This window comes from Charadrius vociferus, unplaced genomic scaffold (assembly GCF_000708025.1).
Source record: "Charadrius vociferus isolate BGI_N301 unplaced genomic scaffold, ASM70802v2 scaffold213, whole genome shotgun sequence".
In the NCBI taxonomy this organism is placed as follows: domain Eukaryota; kingdom Metazoa; phylum Chordata; class Aves; order Charadriiformes; family Charadriidae; genus Charadrius; species Charadrius vociferus.
This window is the reverse complement of record NW_009647828.1, coordinates 1,459,220-1,468,366: the sequence shown is the minus strand read 5'-3', so window position 1 is coordinate 1,468,366 and position 9,147 is coordinate 1,459,220.

Below are 9,147 nucleotides of genomic sequence, written 5' to 3'. Positions count from 1 at the left end.
GGCTGTTTGTGCTTGCAGCCTGCACAAAATTAAACTGCCTGTGTACCATAAGGATCAAATTAAACTTCTCTCCATGCAGAGCTTTCTCGCAAGCAGGCAAATATTTTGCGATGCTTTAAAGACTCTCGTTTTTCTATTGTTCTGCATAAAAACCCGTCACCAGGCTGGGCTTTCCCCAGAGCGATTTCTTGGCTCATTGGTTATTAACGCAGCTGCAGGGCTGGTTTTTCCTTTTCCTTTTTTGCTGAGAAGCACCAGATTAAGACCCAGCATCTCACTCTCTTGGCGTCTGAAATAAAAGATGAGGCTTTTGGAGACTGTGACAGTGGTGGCTATCCGAAGCAGGACGGGACTGTGCAGCATTGGGTGGTTTTACGGGACTGTGCAGCATTGGGTGGTTTTGTGTGTGAATAAATAGTGAGTCTCACCCAAGAGCTGGCTGGAGCCCTTCCGCTGGCGCTCACGTAGGTTTGCTGTCTGTCAGCTGAGCCCTCCACCCCGGTCTTGCTTTGCATCCGCACCAAAAAAACCCTCACGTTGCGCTGAGCGTTGTTTGGGGGTGGGCGCTTTGGGAGTAAAAGCAGGAAAAATAGATCGTTTCCTCAGCTGCAGCTTTGTCTGGGGGATGCTGAGTTGCCATGTGTTCCCAACCGCTCTCAGGGCTTCCCTCTTGCATCTCCTGCGGCATCTCTCCCCCTCGCATCTGCTGCAGCATCTTCCCCACGCGTCTGCCGTTGATGCAGCAGGAGGACGGGCTCGGGGTGGTGGGGGTGAAGGGCTGGGATGTGTTGCAGCCAGGTGAGAGGGATGGGGCTGGAGATGAGCCCGGAGTTGGGTGGTTTATTCCAGTCCGGAGGAGCTTTGGATGCTGAAGCTGGGAGCGGGAGCGTTGCAGGGAGTTAGGCTTCATGGGGAAGCCAAGAGAATATTGTTCTGTATCTAAGGAGAAAAAAAAAAAAAAAAAACAAAAAACAAACCACCACAGTAGCCCATTAAAATGGACTGGAGAAGAGGGACTCTGCTGCTGTCCCATCGAGCATGTCTGAAAGCAGTGGGTTTAAGACGACTCCTGATGAGATTGAGTCCTGGTTTAAACTGAGGTTGAAACTATTAAATCTCTTTAGGTTTCTTTTCTGAATGGAATTTAGAAGAGGAAAGAAGTAAGCACTAACAAAAGCTTGCTTTCTTTGTTAGAAAACTTTTGTTTTCTAACAGAAGTGGCTTTTCCTTGCTAAAGGATGACCTGAATCCTTTTTGCCTGAAGCCTCCTTTAGGTTTTGATTTATTTCAGCTATTAACGTTTCTCTTAAGAGCCAGAATGTAAAACTTAGGAGCGAACTGTGGTTGGTATCAAAAATCAGGTTGCACATTGCCTGCTTTATCTTCTAAATCAAACAACTTATTCGTTAATATTATAAATTATTCATCGCAAGCATAGCAGCAGGTGCTGGACTGTTTACACGAGGATGCAGTGTTACATTTTTCCACCTTAACAACATGGGTCCTTGCGACAAAGCAGCGCGGACAAAGTGAAGCTGGGCAAGACTTGGGTTCTGTGTGAATTATCCCATTTGCTGCTTAGAAGTTTGCCCTCTTTTTTCTTTCTATTAAAGTAATGTTTTCCTAAGCTAGTGCAGAACAAGCTGGGGATTGGGGATTATTTTTTTTTTTTTTAGCTGGATAGTCATTCCTGTTAGAGTGACACCCGAAAAATGGGTTGCGATGCCCCATCAGGATGCTCGCCTGGGAGGGGAATTCCACCTTTTGATTGCAGCTGGGCGAGACAGACAGGGTCTCCTCAGACACCAGCATCACTCCAGACAACCTTCTGCGGCACTGGGATTGAAATTCCCCTTTTCTACCCCAAACCCAGCCCCGATAAGGATTTCTCAGCGAGGACTTACTGTGTGGCAGCCATCTCCATGGGCTGCTCTCCGCTTTTGTTTACATCTGGTCAAAAACTTCTTAAATTTACTGGCAAGGGAGTAATTCTAATCCTTTTCAATGAGATCAACGGATTAGTGTCTCAGATGCTTATAAAATTGCGAGGATTAGCCGAGCCTTTTTTTTTTCCCCCTTTTCTCTCTATGCCGCATAACGTCATCGCTGTGTTTTAAAAGGGGATCTCTGTGCTGTTACTAAGAGCTGAACCAATTTACAGGAGCCTTTGCGAATCGAAGCATTTAAAACCAATATCTTCATCCTCTCCCTCCCTCGCTCTGGCTTTTTGTGCAATATTAGGGTTTGTTTTTTTTCTTCTTTTTTTCCAGCATCCCTGGCACCGAACCGCGGTAGCCGTTCAGCAGATACGTTGGGTTTGCGTGGCTTGGCTGCGTTTGCGGCACCCGTGCGGGTAAGTAGGGAGCTGACCCGAAAGCTTTCCTTGATAGAGACTTGCAAAATCACACATTGAGATGAGCAGGTCCCGAAAGCAATGTTATTTCTCAAGATTGCTCCTTATTGCAAAGGATTCGGTCTTTTGTGGCCCATCCTCAGAGGGGGACGACGCTTCTGGGTCAACGGGATGCTCTCATCCTGACTGTCGAGACTGATGGGAGTGGGATGAAACTCTGTGCACCCCACATTCTTGCATCCTCTTGGTTATAACGTGTGCTTTCATTAGGATGTGATCGCTAACTGGCTTGCAAGGAAAACCACGCGCGGAGTTAATGTGGAGGAGGGTTTAGTTCAAACCCTGTTGCTCTCCCTCCTCTTGCAACATTGCCCTGCGCCTTTCCCTGAAGGGTATTTTTTAAATGCTTTTTCTCCCGGGTCGGTGGCTGCGTGGTCGCTTGACCTGCAAGAGTGAGGCAATCCCAAACTGTCGAGTGGTAGGAGCTCTAAGCCAGGAATTTCTGGCCCTGACCCAATATACTTTCAGAGGCAAGCTTTTAAATATATACAAAGACAAGCTCATAATTTCCACTATACTAATGAGGCCACGGCGTTTTCATTGAAATGTGCCAATAGCCGCCGCGGTGGTATTTTAGCAGCCTTGTACTGTGAATCCAAATGTGATTTAACATGGCAGCCCCCGCAGAGCGGAGGAAACCCAGCTTCTGCCGCTGAATTTCAATGATGCTTCTTGGTGGTGCTACCCGAAAATCCCCGTGGCGGTGGGACCTTTCCTTGCATTTCATCTCGACATGGATTTTCCCCTCAAATGCCACTGTTTTGGTGAAGATGGGGAAGGGTAGGAGTGGGTTGAAAGAGGGCTAATGATATTTGAAGAGGGGGAAGAGTCTTTTAAAGTCTTTAAAGACTGGTTTTAAAAGATTGTGCGGCTGCAATTTAATAACCAGACTTGCTGGAAGTATCTTTAACTCGTAGTAAAACTGAATGCAAGTGCTCCCAGGCATCATGTGCTCTCTTGACCTTTAAAAAGACACTTGAGGCAGTCTGCCTGCTCGTTGCTAAGCCGACTCGTTAGTGCCACTCATATATTTTGCCTTCTAGTAGGCGATTCAGTGCCCGGGAATTTGTAAAGATCTGACAGCAAAACTATTACACGCCTGAAAGTCACGTTGGTGTTTTGTAGCTTTGCTGCCCGAGGAGGCCCCAGTAGCGTTGAAACGGTCAGAAAATATTTAGCAGGCTTTGTTCAGCTGGCTGCAAGAAAAATGCAAACTTTAAGGAACCCTCTCAAAAGTTTGGGTTTTTTTTGTTTTTTAAATGAGTCTGGCATCAGCAGCACACCTGTAACTTGGGGTTTTATTTATTTAGGGCTCAACTTATGAGAAACCCTTGTAAGAAGCAACATCCTTTGGCAAAGCAGGGGTATGGGTAGGTAATGCTGAAAATTCATGCATGGCTATCCATCACCCCCTGGTTACAGACCCCTGTGCTGCAGGTAATCCTGAATTTTAAGGTCCTTTGGCTTTCTCCATCTCACTAAGGTCAGGCCACAATGCCGGGGAGAACAGGGGAGACAAATGGTATCTCACGGCATTGCCTTAGGCACTGAAACTCGCCACAGAGAAGGAGATGTGTGGGTTTATGTATATTTATCTCCATCAAGCACCTCGCTTGGCCATGCAAGTCTGGGAGTGGAAAAGTTCAATTTTCCATTACCAGCTAAATTTTGAGGATTTTGTGATCGTTGCAGCCACCTTTGCTTGTGCCAGTCCTGTGGGAGTGAAGCAGTTTGTGTCCGTTATCTGGATGGCTTCAGGGAGGGGGTTTTTTGCTGGACTCTAAAGCATTGCAAAATCCCCCCAGTCTCTGTTAGCAGAGCAGAAGGAACGATAAAAAAAATACTCCCCCCAAACCCAGTGCATTTGTTAAAACGAGAGGAAGGGCAGGCCAACTGTGCAGCTCATTTTTCTGTAAGTATTAGGAAAAATAGCAAATGGCAGTGACGTGGCAGTAGTGTAAATTCCCAGCAGGCTGAGGTTGGGGTTTGTTTGGGTTTTCCTGAAGGCTTTTTAATGCTGTCAGCATCTTAAAATACAAACCTTGCAGAATCTGTGTGGGCTTCGGGGGATGGCTCCTCTTTAGGATTTATTTGAGTGACTTTTTCTGTTGTCCAGACACCAGCTTTTTTGCTCTTCTGCATCCAGCTACCTCTTCTCCTTAATTTTTACCACAAATATAAATGATTCAATTAAAAGGGTCTGTGCAGAGCGTTCCTGAGGACTGAAATCCGGGATCCAGGAGCAGACGGCAGCAGCATAAAGGGGAATTCTTCCCTCTTTGGCCTCATGCTGCTTTTCCACTGCGAGGCTTTACAGCCATCTGGATCCCCTTTCAGATTATGCCCCCCCCCTCCAAAAAAAAAAAAAAAAATCCATAACCTAGCAACCTTATTTAGTGTAAACGAGAGCATTATGCCTTCCTGCATCCCAAATTGTGGTTGGCTCCTCTTACTGCCTTCATAGGATGGCTGCTAGCAGCTGCAATTCCCATCGCCGGCACCGGGTGCGTACCTCCAGGAGGATTTTGTAAGGATTATTGATTCCTGGATGTTGCACTGATTTTTAAATTTTTTTCCCGTTAAAGGAGTTTAGGAAACGGGAAAAAGGGTTTCAGGAGGTCATTTAGTCCATCTGCTTCTCAGTATAAAAGAGCAGAGGAGGCTTGTTGCTCTTCTGCCCCGCAGAAAGTAATTTGCTTTTGTTCAGCCTGAAGATGACTTAATCAAAGTGAGATTTTCTTCCAGATAGGATATTTTGGGAGCCCCCGTTGCTTCCCCCAGCTCTCAGAGTCATCACCCAGGGATTTGCAAATTCCTTGGAGTGTTCAGCACCAACTTCTCTGATCTGGCCCTTCAACGGCATAGGCTGAGCGTTTCTCATGGCGTTTCCGATCCGCGTTCCCCAAGATGAACCCATTAATTGGGGAAAACTCTGCAAATGAGGAAAAGCAACCACAAACGAAGGGTGGAAGATTATTTCCACCAAATTCAGCAACAGGGACAGGGGGGCTGCAACATGCGGTGTGAAGCTGCCCACCTCACGGTCATTTCTTACTTCAGTCCTGGCTTTTGGTGCTTTGCTTGGTCTAAAATAGTCCCATTTTTAAAGTGTTGTTAAATTTTACAGCACCTGAGCTACGTGGTACAGGGTGATGCTGTTCCATTGAGTGCCGCAGTGGCAAGCAGGGATGGAGGCTGTTATGAGGTGATGTGGTCCCATCACCATGACCCTGTACAGGGTATGGGGGTCTGCTGCCTTCTGCTTTCACCTTGAGTATAAATGGAGCCAGGGGGCAGGAGAGGCAGCAGCGGATCCGTTCCCACTGCACTTTTGGGAAGAAGAGTGAGCTCAGCGGGTCGTGACGTTGGATCTGGACTGGGGCTGCGTGCCAGGAAAAGGGGAAAAAAAAAAAAAAAAAATTAAAAATCCCCAGGGCCAAAGGGAAAAAATTCCTCAAGTGTTGTTTCATTGCCGAGAAGCAAACTGCACTGTACTCGGACAGCTTGTGTGAGCTTCTCAAAGAAGCCGTCGACTTCACTTCAAACCCTCCTGATAAGTGATTTCCATTTCTCATTTCTGTGATCTGATGGGAGCCCAGGCAGAGCTCTCCTCCAAACTCTGCTTCCCCCCTCCTGCAGACCAGATTAAAAAGCACTATTGATTTTTTTTTCTGTTTATTTTTGCCTTTTTTCCTGGAACTTGCAAAATCAGCCCTGAGCAAACTTCTGGTTTGCTTTCCCAACGGTGCTGGGCCAAAGCACTTGACTTTAAACTCGGTGATGGGAGCTGCAGCTGACCTATTTTCTGCATGTTTCTCCTCCAACAGTAGCAAAAACATTTTCACATTTAAAGGTGCTCTTCAGTAGTAAGGTTGTGGGATCAGTTATCTGTTAAACTGTCCAGAATCAAAAGCACTTGCTAAAAATTGCAGTGGTACTGGTTGCGCTGCCGGGTATTTCTTTAGTTATAAAGACTTATCTATTTTTTTCCAGTGGCTGATTGCTTTGTGGTGTTGTCACATTCCTCTGTCCGTGTCCCCCTGCCCAAAGGCTGTGGAGAGGGTTAAGGTTTTGTGCTCGGTGTCGGCCAGCTGGGGAACGCGGCCAGGAAATTTCCTGATTCCAGTTCAAAAAAAGCATTGGATTCGCTGTCGGGGAGAAGGGATCAAAGGTTCAAAGCGGTTCTTGGTTGGAGGTCGGTTTGGTTTCTTGGTTGTCCAGGCACACAACAAAAATCCACTTCTGTCCCTCAAACCTGCACACAGCTGAAATGGGTAAAATAAAGAGGTTTTGTTCCATTTGACACCCAAAAGTTTCCTCTGTTCCCCAGCCGTGCTGAAGTATCACCCCAGATGAGCTCTGCTGGAACTCGGTGCGACTCTGCCCCATAGCGTAACAGATCATGAGGGACCTTTTGGAATGCCAACATTGCCGGCCATGTATGAAAAGACCCCAGGCTCTCCGTTCCCGGCACGCTCTGCCATGCAGTCGTTAATCCTGCTAATCAATAACACTGCTGAGCCGTGTGCCGTAGCTCCCGCTCCTCTTCTGCTCACTGCTGGCTTTTTGCAGTGAAGGAGGTGGATCTTCTTGGAGCCAGTGCTGGATGTGGCCGGTGGCCGGGCTGTGGCCTGACACCATCCCCATAGTAGCATCGTAGCTCTAACAAAATCGCAGCATGCTGAGATATTTCCCCTCACCCCCCTTCAATCCTGCAGTCCCCTGTTTTTGGACAGCAAAGGGCATCACTCTCGGCTGGAGCAGTGTTGAGATTTCCCCCAGCTCCATCCCAGGCGAAGGCGATGCAGCCGCGTGGCATCCTAGCATCTCTCAGGCAACACCGATGCTGGTTTCGGGGCTGGTGCTGCAGCTGCTTATGATTTTCCCACTGCTGCGCTGGGGCTCCTTGCACTGGACCAGCTCCAGAGGTGGAGCTGAAGGAAATTCCTTCCAGCTGCTTGAGGTCCGGCCTTCCCTTTTCTTTTGGGGTTCACGGGTGGGGGGTTGCCTGCAAGTAAAAAGCAGGCATTTCTCACTGCTGCTTTTTAAACACCTGGAAAAATCTTATTTTTTAAAGAATATTATTCTAGTAGGCATACCTATTAAATAACCTTTATGTTGTGAATTTATTGCATGGAAGAATACCCTGCTTTGCAATACAACTTGAGGTATTTCAGAAAGGTCTCATCAGCTGCTCACAGTTTAACTTTCAACTGAGTTAATAACCATTTTGGTTAAACCTGTATAAAACACGTTGCGGACTTGTGTAATACCTTTGAAACTCAAGACGCAGTTCGCACCCACTTGAAATCTTTCCCATCGATAAAATATTTCAACTTGGAGTTTCGCCACAGCTTAGCATTTTCCTTTGCCTGAGATTCATGGTTTCGATTGGGTGATGGGAACCTGCATATGTCTGGATTTGTTGAGTTTTTAAAGCCGAATATTTCCTGGAGATGGGTTGGCTTCGCCAGCTTGGCCAGTGGGATGCTGCGGGGGCTTGGACCACCATCTCCATCCAGCTCTCTCAGTTAATGGCTCTGGAGGTTCAGACCAGCCTGGGTTTGATTTGAATCCCCACAGAGGAAGTTGTTCGTCCCAAAAACATAAGGTAAATCTCTCTGAAAATGGGGTTTTATTTATGACAGCAGAGGCAGAAACCACCCCTCTGCCCAGCATGTGGGCTATATTTAGATGCGATGCACAGCGTTTGCGTGGCCCCTTCATGCGCTGGTCTTATAAATAAATGAAAAAGTGCAAGTGGCTCCTTTTAATAAGTAAAACCCAGAGGAGTGCACAGTTCAAATCCACACGGCAAAGCAGCAGGAAAGAAAAAATGTGCGGCTTTCAGCCTGTGAATGATGCTCATGGCATCACCTGCAGTGGACCAGTGGCATCCCTGGCGTCACCCCCCAGCCTCAGCGACCATGGCTCTTCTGCCTTGCTCCCTGCCTCAGTTTCTCTGCCTGTAAGAAGATAATTGCCTCCTTTATTAATCCCTTTGAGATCTCCTGATGAAAGCTCTGGGTAAGAGGTTGGCCTGCTTATTAAGCACATTAAGTGCTTGCTATGATTATAATAGGGATTAATTTGGCTAGGTGGCTTATTTAGGTTTGCCTTTAACAGCCCAACTTGTAATCAAAGCACTGCGAAGCTGGTGAGTTAATGCTGACCTGTAACTCTTCACTTCCTGACTTCTCGATAGGCCATGAACCGTAACTTGGCTTTTAATTAAAGCTCGTTTTTGTAGTTGTTGAAGACAGGTGATGTGCTCTGCACCATGCAGCTGATTCATTGGAGGGTGTAACGAAGGAGGAGGCACGGAGCTTGGGTTCTTCTGCTTTGTGGCATTGCCATTCCTGTCTCTCTCTGTCTCCCTGTGTGTGGCCCCATTGTGAGGACACCACCATTCCTTTTTATTTTTGCAAGCTGTTGTATCGTTAAATAAATGCTCTCCAGCTCCCTCGGTGCTGCAGCCTAGAAAAATCAGATTTTCTCTCCTTTACTTTAGTCAAAGGTGATTTTGTTTGCAATATATATCTCTCTCAATATATTGTTTGCAATATGTTATATATACGGTACATTGCAGTACAATATATATTGCAAAGAAATATATATGCGTAAATATAAATATTTACCTTTTTTTTTTATGTGCACTGAAACTGTTTTCCTCCAGCCAGTCCCTGAGACTCTCATAGGAATTCCCTGGTTCAGGGCTTTTTTTTCCCACTCTT